We start from the raw sequence: 14,643 nt of genomic DNA on the forward strand, positions 1-14,643 counted from the left end.
AGGCTAGCAGTACAAGATCTCAATGAGACCCTGGAAATCAGTGTCCCATTTACTCTGCTAATGGCTAATAATCATCAGGGTCCAAATTCTGCTATCCTTACTCATGCCAGTAATCCCATTGAAGTGTCTTTGGTGACTACTGCTTACAAGAGCAAAGTGATTAAGATTTAGCTCCAAAAGAACTTTTTGGTTTCAATGTATGATTTCCATAAGGATCATAGAGAGCCCCATCCTGCAAGCCTCATGCAGGCAGAACTCCCACTGGTTTCATCAGAATATATGGGCAACTATGGATCCTTGTTTTAGAACACAGTGCTGTATTCTACAGTAATTGTCCCAGACCCTGCAGTAATACTATTTGAAGCTGTAGCATTTTGCATCTTTGTTGTAGAATACACTGGAATGGAGGGTTTTGTTTGTTGCAGATTCAGGTGAAGAATCCACAGTTAAACTCTAAAGAAACAAGATCCATTTCCAGGTTAATATCACTCATACTAGTAAAGAGAAACACAGAGGAAGATAAATACCAGGTATGTAGTCTGCAGCATTTCTCAGTAGGTTGTTTTTCAATCTTTGTCACAAGGCATCAACTGCTGTTTAACATTACAGGGAAGCAGAAAAACAGGAATAAGTCAGGGCTGAGCTCTGGTTAAGATGCTTTCAGTTTCTTTAAATCACTCCAGTGTTCTGCCCTACGAAATCATTAATGAACATCCAGCAGCAAGGACAATATAGAATACTGAACATTAAAAGTGATGGAATATAATGTGGGAGCTGTAAATGGTGCAATAAAATGATACATTAAGAAGAGCCCCAGGAGAATAATTAGGAATTAAAATATAGCTGATTATGTGATAGAGATACTGAGTTTGATTGTAGGGCAACATCTCTATTTATGTAATATTTAGATTAAGGATGGACAAACTTGCTCAGATAAAAATCAGACAGATTAGAATCTATGTTTCAAACTCAACTCTATTCCAAACATTTTGTGCTTTCAGTTAGGTCCTGATCCAGAGACCAGGGCAGGCAATAGAAAGATACCTTCTGATTTGAATGGGCTGTAGTTCAAACCCTAACTAAATCTGTATTTGATATGAGGGTATTTTTACTTGAGTATGGAGATTCCTAAATATATTTAGCTACATTGTAAAACTTACCTTCCATATCCCCATGAAACCCACAAGTTTTCTGACACACAGAACACTTTAAAAGAATCTTGTTTCATCGCCTGGGAGTGGTGGATTGAGAAGTTCTGACTCCTGGGTTTCAAGGAAATCCTTAAACAATGTTGAATTTTGTGCTAATAGCTTGATAAAGAGATTACTGCAAAAAGATAGGTGTTTTAAGCAATGTTATCAGCCCCAAGACATATGAGGAACAACCACACCATGTGATAGCTTTGTTTCTCTTCCCATTCTCCCTGCAACACTGAAACAACATAAAGTAATGCAAGGCTGTGTACAATTTTGCATTAACAGTACAGTACATTGAAGTTATTGGGGCTCTGTCTATGTGATGCTCCTTGCAAGATCAGTTCCTAATGATAAGAAACCACTATTGTGAATAGCTGGTCTTCAGAGCAAAGAATCTGGAAGTTATTTATGAAATAAGCCCGAGGTTGGTATTGGGACCAATATTATATAAAATATTTATTAATGATTTAAAGGAGAAAAGTTGCAAAATCTGCACATGACTTTATGGGTGCATCTACACTGCAGGGAAGTTTTTTGGCAGCGCATAGCATGTATACACACATTGCCCCCCAGTATGGGTGTAAGTAGCAAAGAAGATGGTCAAGCATGGATTAAAAATATATAAGCTAATTAATTTTATAAGCATTACCAAGATTTTTTTCATTCTGTAGGCTAAAATAAGGGTAAAATAACGTAACGATTCATGATACAGTATAAGCTGATCAGCTGTGGGGATCTGGAAGGAATTTTTTAATCCCATGGGCCTCCCTCTGCACAGATACATGCATGTAAAAATATTGAATTTCATAGTTGGCACTAATAGAGGTTTCCGTCTGCTTCTGTAGCATCAGCTATTGGTCAGTCTGGAGCCTGGATGCCAGACTCTATGTCCGTGTGTTCTGAGCCAGTATGACAAATCCTATGCTCCAGTAGCTAATGTTTCTATTAAAAGGGCAAAAAGCAAAGGAAACAGAAGGGGACAATCCTATATTGTGCCTTGTGGACTTGGGCTGGACCTACATACAGCTAATTCTTAAGTAAATACAATGAAATATTTTAATAAATGACAGTTCTTTCTTTTCACATAAAAAGATTGGCACTTGTTGGCAACACTATTTTTAATTCATCATTAATTCTGAGGTTGTCAGTGCACTAAACAGAGTGATTACAAAATAACTGGATTCAAATCAGTGTTATTTTGCAATCAAATTTTGAGGTTAAAGAGTTTCCTTGTTTCTTTTCTTTTTTGTTACTGAAACATTTAACGTGCACTGTTTAGCAACAAAGATATAAAATGAAGACTGGAGGAGTTTTAATCACACACATTTCTAATGAATCCCTCACTTATTCATGTTCAGAAATAAGATTCTATTATACTGTACACAATAGTTCAATTTTCAAATTAGCAATGTGGTGCAGTTTCCTACTTAATTTTTGGTGTTTGGAATAGCTGTAAAGCTGGTTTGAAATGGCATTTGCCTTATCTGACGCATGCAAAGGCGATCTGGAAATAAAAGTGATTCACTCATATTTTATTCTATAATTCTTACATTTTTCATTCAGAGAGTAATTTTTTTGTTAATGAAATCATTGCTTACTCATCAGCCTGTATGGTAAATGAATGATTCCATGAGCCAGGTTCATCTTTAGTGTAACTCTACTGAAAACAGTTGAACTCAGTGGTTGAATTTAATGTTATACCAGGGTTGAATTTTGGTCCGTTGCATTAAAGTTATTCTATATTATATTTCATTTTAAAAAATATTTTTCATATATTAAGCAGGCTTCTTATTTTTTGATATTGGAGATACTGCTCTACATTATTAAGTTGTGAAATAAAACCTCACCCCAGAGAATTAAATGGAAAATTTAATCTAGCACTGCATCTCTTATGTAGCAATCTTCATTTCCTGTCCTAAACTTTTGGGTAGTATTGATGTGCACTGTTGAACAGCTGCTACATTCCATCCCAGAATGGCTGCATTTTGTTTGTGGATGAAGTGATTCCTATATACAGACAGAGCTAAATTCTGTCCTGGGGTACACTGCCCTAAAGGACACGAAGATGATCAGGAATAGTCAACATGGATTCACCAAGGGCAAGTCATGCCTGACCAACCTGATTGCCTTCTATGATGAGATAGCTGGCTCTGTGGATATGGGGAAAGCGGTGGAAATGCTATATCTTGACTTTACTTAAGCTTTTGATATGATCTGCCACAGTATTCTTGCCAGCAAGTTAAAAAAGTATGGATTGGATGAATGGACTAGAAGGTGGATAGAAAGCTGGCTAGATTATCGGGCTCAACGGGTAGTGATCAATGGCTCCATGTCTAGTTGGCAGCCAGTATCAAGCGGAGTGCCCCAGGGGTCAGTCCTGGGGCCGGTTTTGTTCAACATCTTCATTAATGATCTGAATGATGGGATGGATTGCATTGCACCCTCAGGAAGTTCACAGATGACACAAAGCTGGGGGAACAAGTAGATACACTGGAGGCTAGGGATAGAGTACAGAGTGACCTGGATAAATTGGAGGATTGGGCTAAAAGAAATCTGATGGGGTTCAACAAGGACAAGTGCTGAGTCCTGCACTTAGGAGGAAAGAATCCCAAACACTGCTACAGGCTGGGGACCAACTGGCTAAGTGGCAGTTCTGCAGAAAAGGACCTGGGGATTACAGTGGACGAGAAGCTGGATCTGAGTTGACAGTGTGCCCTTGTTGCCAAGAACGCTAATGGCATATTGGGCTGCATTAGTAGGAGCATTGCCAGCAGATCGAGGGAAATGATTATTCCCTTGTATTTAGCACTGGTGAGGCCACATCTGGAGTACTGTGTCCAGTTCTGGGCTTCCCACTACAGAAAGGATGTGAACAAATTGGAGCAAGTCCGGCAGAGGGCAACAAAAATTATTAGGGGGCTGGGGCACATGACTTATGAGGAGAGGCTGAGGGAACTGGGCTTATTTAGTCTGCAGAAGAGAAAAGTGAGTGAGGATTTGATAGCAGCCTTCAACTACCTGAAGGGGGGAGTTCCAAAGAGGATCGAGCTAGGCTGTTCTCAGTGGTGGCAGATGACAGAACAAGGAGCTATGGTCTCAAGTTTCAGCGGGGGAGGTCTAGGGTGGATATTAGGGAAAACTATTTCACTAGGAGAGTGGTGAAGCACTGGAATGCTTACCTAGGGAAGTGGTGGAATCTCCATCCTTAGAGGTTTTTAAGGTCCAGCTTGACAAAGCCCTGGCTGGGATGATTTAATTGGTGTTGGTCCTGCTTTGAGCAGGGGTTTGGACTAGATGACTTCCTGAGGTCTCTTCTAATTCTAGTCTTCTATGATGCTATAATTCTATATCCATCCAATCACAACCCTCTACAAAAGGTACCCAAAGAAGCCTATCTCCAAACAGCTCTGATGATACAAGCTGAGGAGACATCCTGGTTCATAAAGCTAGATTTGGATCATTTGCTAAAATCTACAGAGCTGTTGCTGTTTCAGAGTTAAGTGGCACTACTGCCAATATGGGCACGGTGAAGAGCTAGACTGCCTAACGCAACAGACTAGACAAAGAAGATAACTCAATAATCTTGCATAATATTATTGCATAATATTGCACTTTTCTTGGCATTCTGGTTGTAAAGCATGATCTAACTTCCTGGCATTACTCTGGTCTGTTCCAATTGCATGGAGTTTGTTGGAAACTGTGTCAAGTATTTTTAATTTTCATAGGCAAAAAATGCTAGCGGATGCTTTCTCTTCCAAGTGCAAGTCATGAAATCAAGCAACCATTAACTGATCTTGTGGTATAAGAGTAATCAAATTTCTGCTCAATAAGATGATATTCCACCCTTATTCAGAGTAATAGGATATGTTTATTTCAGGCTGTACCATTCACGGCATTATGCTCAATGAAATGCAGGATTCCCCCACAATGTGGTAGGTCTAATCATATATGGGAGGACATAGCCATGGACGAGTTTGTCATTAGAAGTTTTTTGTTACAAGATTTATGATCTTCTATCAATAGCTCCGTTATGAGTCAGTCTTTCTATGGGTGATTCTGAAGAAATTCTATTGATTTCCATTTTCATAAAGCTGCAGTCTTCTTGAGCTAGTGCTTCTGTGTAACTGTAATATGTGTATGCCTTGAGTTAATGGAATAAGAGGATAGCAGAGGTAAGTCGTTCCAAGAATGTTTGACTTTATGAGGTTGGTAATATAGCTGGTTAAAAAATTTCAACACAAAGTCTTTTTAATCTCCAAACCTGCATAAGGCAGTGGTCCTGTGGTCATATAATTAAAAACTATCATAATGCATATGAAGAAAGATACTGAATTATTGTTGCACAGACAACCTGAATTCTGACTTTTCCTAACTTTTGAGTGTTTGATTTTGCAAGCTTAATAATGTTTGTTTAGCCCAATGTTTTGGATATAATATACAAATATTATAGATAAGTGCATATGAAAAATAGGTGTATAGCATATAGTACTTATTTATTAAATCTTATATTAATTCTTTTGCCTATGGTATTATGTTCTCTTTAGTATTCTAGTAGCTGTGAAATTATTGCCAAGAATAACTTAGATTGAAAGATCTTTCTTAGTAAAAGTGGTCACATGGCAATCAGTATTAGCTGTAACACAATGTACTGTACATACTTTTAAGCCCTAAGTAATAAAAATTCTTGAAGGACCCAACCAAAGTCCTTAAGACTGATTTCCATGCCCTGAGATCAGCATCATTAGGTGTTGGTAAAACAGGATCATCCTCTTTCCTGACTCTTTTGATGGAGTTGGAATTAGAGTGGTAGTTTCTTAAAAATGAAAATATACAACACTTCTATTAAAGTGTGTGTTTTAAGAGTCTTCCTTTCAGTGCCAGGCTCGCTACAGGAAAGGCTCCTTGTTTTCTCTTGTCCCCTCTGGTTGAACAAACAAGCGTACCTACTGAATTTAAACACTATTTGGTGGTCTTTTCCTGAGCACAACTCCCTTGTGGTGGCTTCCACCTCAAGATAGGTGTGATGGCAAGAAAGAAGGCTGTGGACTGTCTGCCTTCAAGACTCTTTTCTATTCACTGAAGGAGAACACATCTTGATGGCTCTCTCTCCTGAGCCCATCTACCTTCATACTATTTAAACCACTGGCAGAAAAGGGGGACAGCATGAATCTGCCTTTTTTGGACAGGACGTATTCTGACACTGCATTAAGAGTTCCTCTAAAATCAGTCAGCCTCAGATCTAGTAATGCTGTATAATACAATGGTTTGATATGATTATCATTCTCTTGTAGTTAATCTTACATTACAAAATGGTACCACAGCATCGCACCAAGATACTATGTAACATTTCCAATATGTCCTGCCCGAGAGCTTGAAATCCTCAAAAAAGTAGTAAAAGTGAGCGTCCTGGGGTCCAATTACCGCAGGTGGTACCTCCTCCTGGTCAGTCTGGGAATCAGCTCTCTTCAGTTCCAATGCCCCCTTCTGCTTCTTGCTATATGTTCTATTGCCGCTCTCTCTCACAGTAACTCCATCTTCGTGCCTTGGCCCTCCAGCCAGGTCATTCTACATATTTCTTCAATCTGGGGTATCAAAGTATTTCCTCACTATCAGTTTCTGGCCATCTTCCCATTCACTGCCCCCATGCCACCTCCTCAGTGGTTGGCAGGGGAACCCAGGCCCACCCTCTATTCCAAGTCAGCTCAAGGACCCTTTAATCAGCAGCCAAGGTCCGTTCCCTCCTTGGCTTTTACTACCTTTCCCTGAGCCCTTTCCTTACCTTCTATCTCTCCCCCCACCTCTGGGTTTGCCAACCTCATAACTCCCTCTTTCCAGGGAGTAACTGTAAGCTGCTGGTTCTAAACCAGTGGTACACGGACCCCTGGGGATATGCAGAGGTCTTCCAGGAAGTACATCAGTTCATCTAGATATTTGCCTAGTTTTACAACAAGCTACATAAAAAGCATTAGCAAAGTCAGTACAAACTAAAATTTCATACAATGATTTGTTTATACTGTTCTATATTCTATACAGTGAAATGTAAGAACAATATTTATATTCCAATTGATTTATTTTATAACTATATGGTAAAAATGAGAAACCAAGCAATTTTTCAGTAACAGTGCACTGTGACACTTTTGTATTTTTATGTTTGATTTTGTAAGCAAGTAGTTTTTAAGGGAGGTGAAATTTAGAGGCACGCAAGGCAAATCAGACTCTTGAAAAGGTTGAGAGCCCCTGCTCTGAGCTACTTGCTTCTGTAGCCCCAAACACACCTCCCTTCTCCCAGGGAGTGTCTGCAGCCTTTCTTCCAGCTGCTCTCAGCTACCGGGCTTTATACAGCCCCTCTTCCATCCTGTCCATCTGAGCCTCATTTAATTTATCCTTGCTCCCTGGCTCCTCCTCCATGTACACCCTGGAGAGTTAACTGGCTTAGCTAGCCACCTTAACCCCTTTAGGGCTTGTGTGGCGTGGACACCTCATCACATTGAGCAATGGTGGTTTGTAGCAGGGTGGTCACCCGCTCCGTCCCTGAAAGGATTACAGCCAGACCTGGGAGAGGGCTGGGGCTGAAGGAAAAGCCTAGAGGAAGGCATCCACAGCTGGGGCCACATCCCAATCAGGCCACAGCTAGCACTAAAAAAGACTGGGAGCCAAGTACTCAGGCAGTCTCTCTCTAGATGCTGAGAGGGATGGGCCTGGCCGCTGGGAGCTGAGCAAGGTACCTAGACTGGAGCAGGGCTGGGGAGCTCCAGCCTGGAAAACCCCCAGACTGCAGGCCTTGCTAAAGGCTGGAAAAGGTACTGGGGTTCCAGAGGGGCAGCCCAAGGATAGGCAGAGGCAGCAGGTTCAAACCCTCCTTGCTGATGATGAGTGGCAATTATACTGCAGTCCGCCCCAGTGAGTGGGGGCTAGATGGTGACTGGCAGTAGCCAAAGACTGAGGCAAGATGGGGACGGGAGGTTCCCTGGGGACGGGAGACCCAGAAAGACTGTGTGGTACTGCAGGGGGAAGAATCCCAGCAGAAGGAGCACCGGGGTCTGGGAGGGACATGGGAGCAAATGGCAAGGTGAAACACTGGCCTGCAGAGGGTGCTCCAGAGGCTGGTGAGCTAATTCCCTGGATGACCAGCAGGAGGTGCCGCAGGGGTGAGTCCTCACCCTGTTACATGGTTGTACTGAATGTTTCCACAAAAGGGAAGATGGGGAGATTTAGGGGGAACATGTTAGTATTAAGGTCACCACTAAGTAAGTGGCTTGGTCTTTGTGTTCACCCCATTGCTTTACTGCAAACAAACAGACCCTCAGTTAGTTGAAAGGTGACAAATTTAAAAATTGATAAAAAGAAATATTTTTAATGCAATGTGCAACTCACCAATGCATAAGATTATGGAGGCTAATAACTCAACAAGACTAGATGGGACTCAGGTCTGACCCATTATTGCACTCCTTTGTTTCCTGCACTGGATCTTTTATATGTGCTGCTGCGAAGAGAACCAACACAGAGCACCACTTCTTTGCATGTAGGGGTGTAGCATCCCACTCTGAGGCCTTTCCATGGCCTGTCATCTTTTCCAGCACAGCAGAACTGCTGTGACTATACTGTATTTTAAACCTTGCATATCTGGGCAAGGATATTAGCTGGGCAGGATTTCCTTCTCGTTGTATAAGAACAGCATCTGCCATTACTAGTCTGTCTAGAAAACAAATGACAACATTTGCAAAGGAAGCAGGTGCCTGGGGCGGCCAATGAAAAGGGGCGGCAGTGCATCCATGTCAGGGTAGCACGTCCGGATCGGCGGCACTTCGGTGGCAGGTCCTTCACTCGCTGTCTTGCTCCTCAGCGGCACTTCGGTGGTAGCTCGATCAGGTTCTTCTTCTTTTTTTTTTTTTTCTCGTCGCTTGGGGCAGCAAAAAAGCTGGAGCCGGCACTGTCTACGCAGTGCTGAGCACTCTGGCCACAATCGAGAAAACTTGGGCAGTTTTTAACTTTAAGTATTTGAGTTATTTCATTAAAGACTATGTAAATTATACTATGGGGAAAAGTTTGTCTACATTTAATTAAAATACACATGGTATAGTACCTTATAGTCCTTATATATTTCCCTGACTCCTTCCCCAGCTGCTGCTCCTGTTTTATTCAGTTTCTTCTGCTGCTCAGAAAGCAAAATGCATGACATAAAAACCTATGAACGGCCATACTAGGTCAGACCAATGATCCATCTACCCCAGTATCCTGTCTTCCGACAGTGGCCAGTGCCAGGTGTTTCAGAGGTAATAAACAGAACAAGTAATCAAGTGATCCATCCCCTGCTGCACATTCCCAACTTCTGGCAAACAGGCTAGGGACACTTCAGAGCATGGTTTTGCATCTCTGCCATCCTGGCTAACAGCCATTGATGACCCTATCCTCCATGAACTTACCTAGTTCTTTTCTGAACCCTGTTATAGTCTTGGCCTGCATAACATCTCCCAGCAAAGAGTTCCACAGGTTCACTGTGTGTTGTGTGAAGAAATAGTTCCTTTTGTTTGTTTTAAACCTGCTGCCTATTAATTTCATTTGGTGACCCCTAGATCTTGTGTTATGAGGAGTAATAATACTTCCTATTTACTTTCTCCACACCAGTCACGATTTTATAGACATCTGTCATATTCCCTCTTAGTTGTCCCTTTTCCAAGCTGAAAAGTCTCAGTCTTATTAAGCTCTCCTCATATGTAGGCTTTTCCATACCCCTAATCATTTTTGTTGCCCTTTTCTGTATCCTTTCCAATTCCAATATATCTTTTTTGAGATGGGGTGACCAGATCTGCATGCACTATTCAAGATGTGGGCGTACCATGGATTTATAGAGAGGCAATATGATATTTGCTCTCTTATTACATATCCCTTTCTTAATGATCCCCAACATTCTGTTCGCTTTTTTGACTACTGCTGCACACTGAATGGATGTTTTCAGAGAACCATCTACAATGACTCCAAGGTCTCTTTCTTGAGTGGTAACAGCTAATTTAGACCCCACCATCTTATATATGTAGTTGAGATTATGGTTTCCAATCTGCATTACTTTACATGACCTCTTATTCCAGAGTTCATGCTAATGCTTATTATTCTGGCAGGAATGCTCCCATAGCAGCTTCCCCTCCTTCCATCAAATGACCCTGGAGACCAAAGTACTGATTCTTCAAGAGGATCAGAATACTTTTGATTCCTACTCATTGGAGTCAGGGGGAGTTGAGGGTGATGAGCTCAGCCCCCACCCAGGTGACTGGTAGCCAAGAGACTTGAAGAGTCATGTACACCACAGAAATGGTTTAGCTTTGTGGGGAGGCAATGCCATATGCTGTTGCTTCACAATTTCAAGAACAAAGGTTTTCAAAAGTCACTTTATAATGTTGCTGCTTCATACTTTAATTGTGTTCTTATTATGTGTCACATTGCTATATCCCATACTATCTATCTCATGCAGAATCTGAACACTCAGCCAATCTCAGCCAATTATAGCCCACTGACAGGACAGAAGAACAGGCACAGGCTACTAACATGACTGCAGATGGGTGGAAGAGCAGACATTGCCACTGGCTTCCAAGTTGGAAAAAAATGGTTACTCATCTTCTCGTAACTGTCTCTCTTACAGATATGTTGCTCATATCCATTCCAATTAGGTGTGTGTGCACAGTTGTCAGAATGTTTTTCCCTTAGCAGCACCTGTCGGGTCGGCTGTGGAGCCCCCTGGAGAGGCACCTCCATGGCGGTGAATATAGGTACCTACCAAACTGCTGCCTCCCCCAGTTCCTTCTTGCCAGCTACTCCAACAGAGGGGAAGAAGGGTGGGTTTGGAATGGATATGAGCAACACATCTACAAGAACAACAGTTATGAGAAGATGAGTAACCGGTTTTTCTTCTTTGAGTGTTTGCTCATATTGATCCCAATTAGGTGACTCTCAAGCCCTACCCCGGAAGTGGGGTTGGAGTTATGGAATCGCTGACTGAAGCACTGCTTTACCGAATGCCGCATCCCCTCTGGCATGCTGGGTGATGGCGTAATGAGAAGTGAATGTATGAACCAGGGACCATGTTGCCACCCTTCAGTTGGACCTTGTCCTTACAGAAAACTGTGGTGGGGGCGTTCAGAGGTGAGGGCCTTTAACTCAGACACCCTCCTCGCTGAGGTAATGGTGACCAGGAAATCTACCTTCCATGGTAGGTAGAGGAGTGAAGAAGTTGCCAGTGGTTCAAATGGGGGCCCCATTAGTCTGGAGAGGACCAGGTTAAGGTCTCATGCCAGAACTGGTTGTCTAACTTGCGGGTACAGATTTTCCAGACCCTTAAGGAAATGGCTGACGATGGGGTTGGCAAAGGAATGCCCAGCTGCTCCTGGGTGGAAGGCCAAAATGGCTTCCAGGTGCACGTTAATGGATGATGGTGCTACACCCTGTTGTTCCAGGTGCTCCAGGATGAGCGGTATGGGCGCCTGTAGTGGGGGTGTGCAGCCTTGAGTACACCAGAATGTAAACCTCTTTCATTTAGCCAGGTTGGTAGCCCTAGTGTAGGGTTTTCTGCTACCAAGTAAGACCTCCTTCACTGGCTCCAAGCACATGAGCTCTATGGGGTTTAGCTATGAAGCTTCCAGGCTATAAGATGGAAGGACATGAGGTTGAGGGTGGTGAAGGCAACCATGGTCTTGGGTGATCAAGTCCAGGAACAGGGCCAACATGATCAGGGCGTCCGCTGACAGCTCCAGGAGCGTGATGTATCAGTGTTGGCCAGGCCACACTGGTACCACCAGTATACGGCCGCCCTGTCTCTGCAAATCTTGAGCAGGACCTTGTGTACGAGTGGGAACGGTGCGAATGCATACAGCAGACATCCCATCCAGGGGAGGAGGAACATGTCCGCAAATGAGCCTGGGTTGCGCTTCTAAAAAAAGAGCAGAATTACAGGCACTTTCTGTTGCCTTGTGTGGTGAACAGATCAACTTGGGGAGCTCCCCACCTCTGGAAAATGTCGTGTATGATGTCTGGGTGGATAGACAATTCATGGTTGTGGAAGGATCTGCTGAGGCAGTCCACTAGCTCATTCTGGGCATCTGAGAGGTAGGACACTTCCAGGTGAATGGAGTGGCTAGGCAGAACTCCCACAACAGGAGGGCTGGGATCCACCCTGCTTGTTGATGTAAAACACCGCAGTTGTATTGTCCGTCATAACCGCCACGCACTGGCCTTGCAGCTGGGCCTGGAAGGTTTGGCACGCTAGTCGGACCGCCCTCAACTCTTTGATGTTGATATGAAGCAAGGGCCCGTCCTGAGACCAGAAGCCCTATATCTGAACATCTCCCAGGTGTGCGCCCCATCCCACCACTGACGTCCATTACCACGGACAGAAAGGGCTGAGGTCTGTTGAAGGGAACTCCCTAGTACACTTTTGAGGGTCAAGCCACCATCGGAGGGACTCGATTACTTGCACCAGAATGGTGACCACAGAGTCTAGGCTGTCGCACCTCGGATAGCAAGGCAAGCTTGGAGAGATCTGAGCCTCAGTCTAGCATCCTGTACCATGTATGTGCATGCCGGCATGTGGCCAAGAAGACTCAGGTACCCCTTTGCTGTAGTGGTAGGATACTGTCTGAGGCCTTGTATGATGTCAGTCATCGCTGGAAGCGAGCCTCCGGCAGGAACACCCCAGCCAGATTGAGTCCAACGCTGTACCAATAAACTCTATTCTTTGGGTCGGTAGCAGAGTTGACTTGTTCACGTTGAGAAGGAGACCCAACCTGTTGAAGGTTGATCTGATGAAGCATAGCTGAGACTCAGCCTGTTCCCTGGAACAACCCCTGAGCAGCCAGTAATGATGGTATGGGTATACCTGCACCTGCCTCCGATGGAGGAAGGCTGCTACGACTGACATGCACTTGGTGAACACTCAGGGGGCTGTTGACAGGCCGAAGGGGAGGACCATGAACTGATAATGGTTGTGGTTGACCACAAATCGGAGGAATTGTCTGTAAGCAGGCCGTATGGATATGTGGAAGTACGCATTCTTGAAGTCAAGGGCGGTGTATCAGTCTCTCGGATCCAGAAAGAGAATAATCACACTTAGGGAGACCATGTGGAACTTGAACTTTTTCATGAATCTGTTGAGGCCTCGCAGGTCTAAAATGGGTCTGAGCTTTGGAAATTAGGAAATATCAGGAGTAGAATCCCTTGCCCCATAGCTCCTGAGGAACCTTCTCCACTGCCCCTGAGGTGAGGAGCATCTGCACCCCCGTATAAGGAGATGCCAGTGAGCAGGGCCAGTGCTACCATTTAGGCAGCCTAGGCAATCGCCTAGGGCGCCAGAATAAATGGTGAGAGCCATTTTGCCGGAGGGGGCGGCAAGCAGCTCCAGTGGAGCTGCCGCTATCATGCCTGCGGACGGTCGGCTGCTCGTGCGGCTCCGGTGGACCGCCCGCAGGCATGACTGTGGCAGCTCCACTGGAGCCACGGAGCACCGGACCCTCCGCAGTCACTACTGTGGCAGCCCTAGCGGAGCCGCGGGACCAGCGCGCCGGGGGGCGAAATTGCCGTCCGCCTAGGGCGCTCAAACCCCTAGCGCCGGTCCTGCCTGTGAGAATGGTCTCTGAAGAGGGATGGGGGGGGCGAAGCAGTATTGGAGGGAATATCCCACTTCTACCATGTGGAGAATCCAGTAGCCCAATGCTATCTGGGACCAAGCATGGTAAAAGTGGGACAGATGGTTGAGAAAACAAGGGTAAGGATCTGGTGCTCTGGTTGGTGCACCATCCTCAGGCACACATTCAAAAGGTGCACCATCCTCAGGCACACCTTTGAGTGCGAAGAAGGCGTAGTCGGGCCCTGGCCTTGGTCCTGGCTGGGTGGAGGATGAATGGCTTGCGCCTGCCATTCCTGCCCCGCTTTCTCTAGAGATCCTGCCTCAGCCGAGGGGGATAGGAGCGCTGTTGCAGCTGAGGCTTAAAATGTTTACCTTGGGTTGCTGGTGTGTGCATGCCCAATGACTTCATAGTAGCCCAGGACACTTTAAGGCTGTGCAGCCTGGAGTCCGTTTGCTCCGCGAAAAGGCCTGCACTATCAAACAGCAGGTCCTGTAGTGTTTGCTACACTTCCAGGGGACGCCTGGATGCCTGAAGCCATGAGCTTCTTCTCAGAGTGCTGCCCGAGGACAGGGTTCGTGTAGCAGAGTCCGCAGCATCCAGTGAGCCTGTAAAGAGGTCCATGCCACTGCCTTGTCCTTCTTCACTATTGCCGCAAACTCTGATCTTGAGTCGGTGGCATCAATGTTTAAACTTCAACATGGAGGTCCATGAATTCAAGTTGTACCTGCTGAGGATAGCTTGCTGGTTATCTATCCTCAGCTGCAGCCTCCCAGTAGAATGGGGGGGGCACTCCCTAAGCTGAAGCCCTGCCAGCACTTCATCCAGCAATGAAGATG

At 44.6% G+C, this 14,643-nt stretch overlaps 1 long non-coding RNA gene across 3 annotated transcripts in view; it reads right to left on the bottom strand.

Annotated features, from left to right (window-relative positions):
• Positions 1 to 235: 235 nt before the first annotated feature.
• LOC115659407 overlaps positions 236 to 14,643 on the bottom strand; it is a 34,022-nt gene continuing 19,614 nt past the window's right edge. For 2 of the 3 annotated variants that reach the window (XR_004002539.1, XR_004002537.1), the window contains exon 3: positions 236 to 593. This is a non-coding gene — a long non-coding RNA (uncharacterized LOC115659407). Of the gene's footprint in view, positions 594 to 5,928; positions 6,779 to 14,643 lie in introns of those variants that run through there. The other variant, XR_004002538.1, reaches the window with a different exon arrangement.

Source organism: Gopherus evgoodei, chromosome 11, assembly GCF_007399415.2.
Source record: "Gopherus evgoodei ecotype Sinaloan lineage chromosome 11, rGopEvg1_v1.p, whole genome shotgun sequence".
In the NCBI taxonomy this organism is placed as follows: domain Eukaryota; kingdom Metazoa; phylum Chordata; order Testudines; family Testudinidae; genus Gopherus; species Gopherus evgoodei.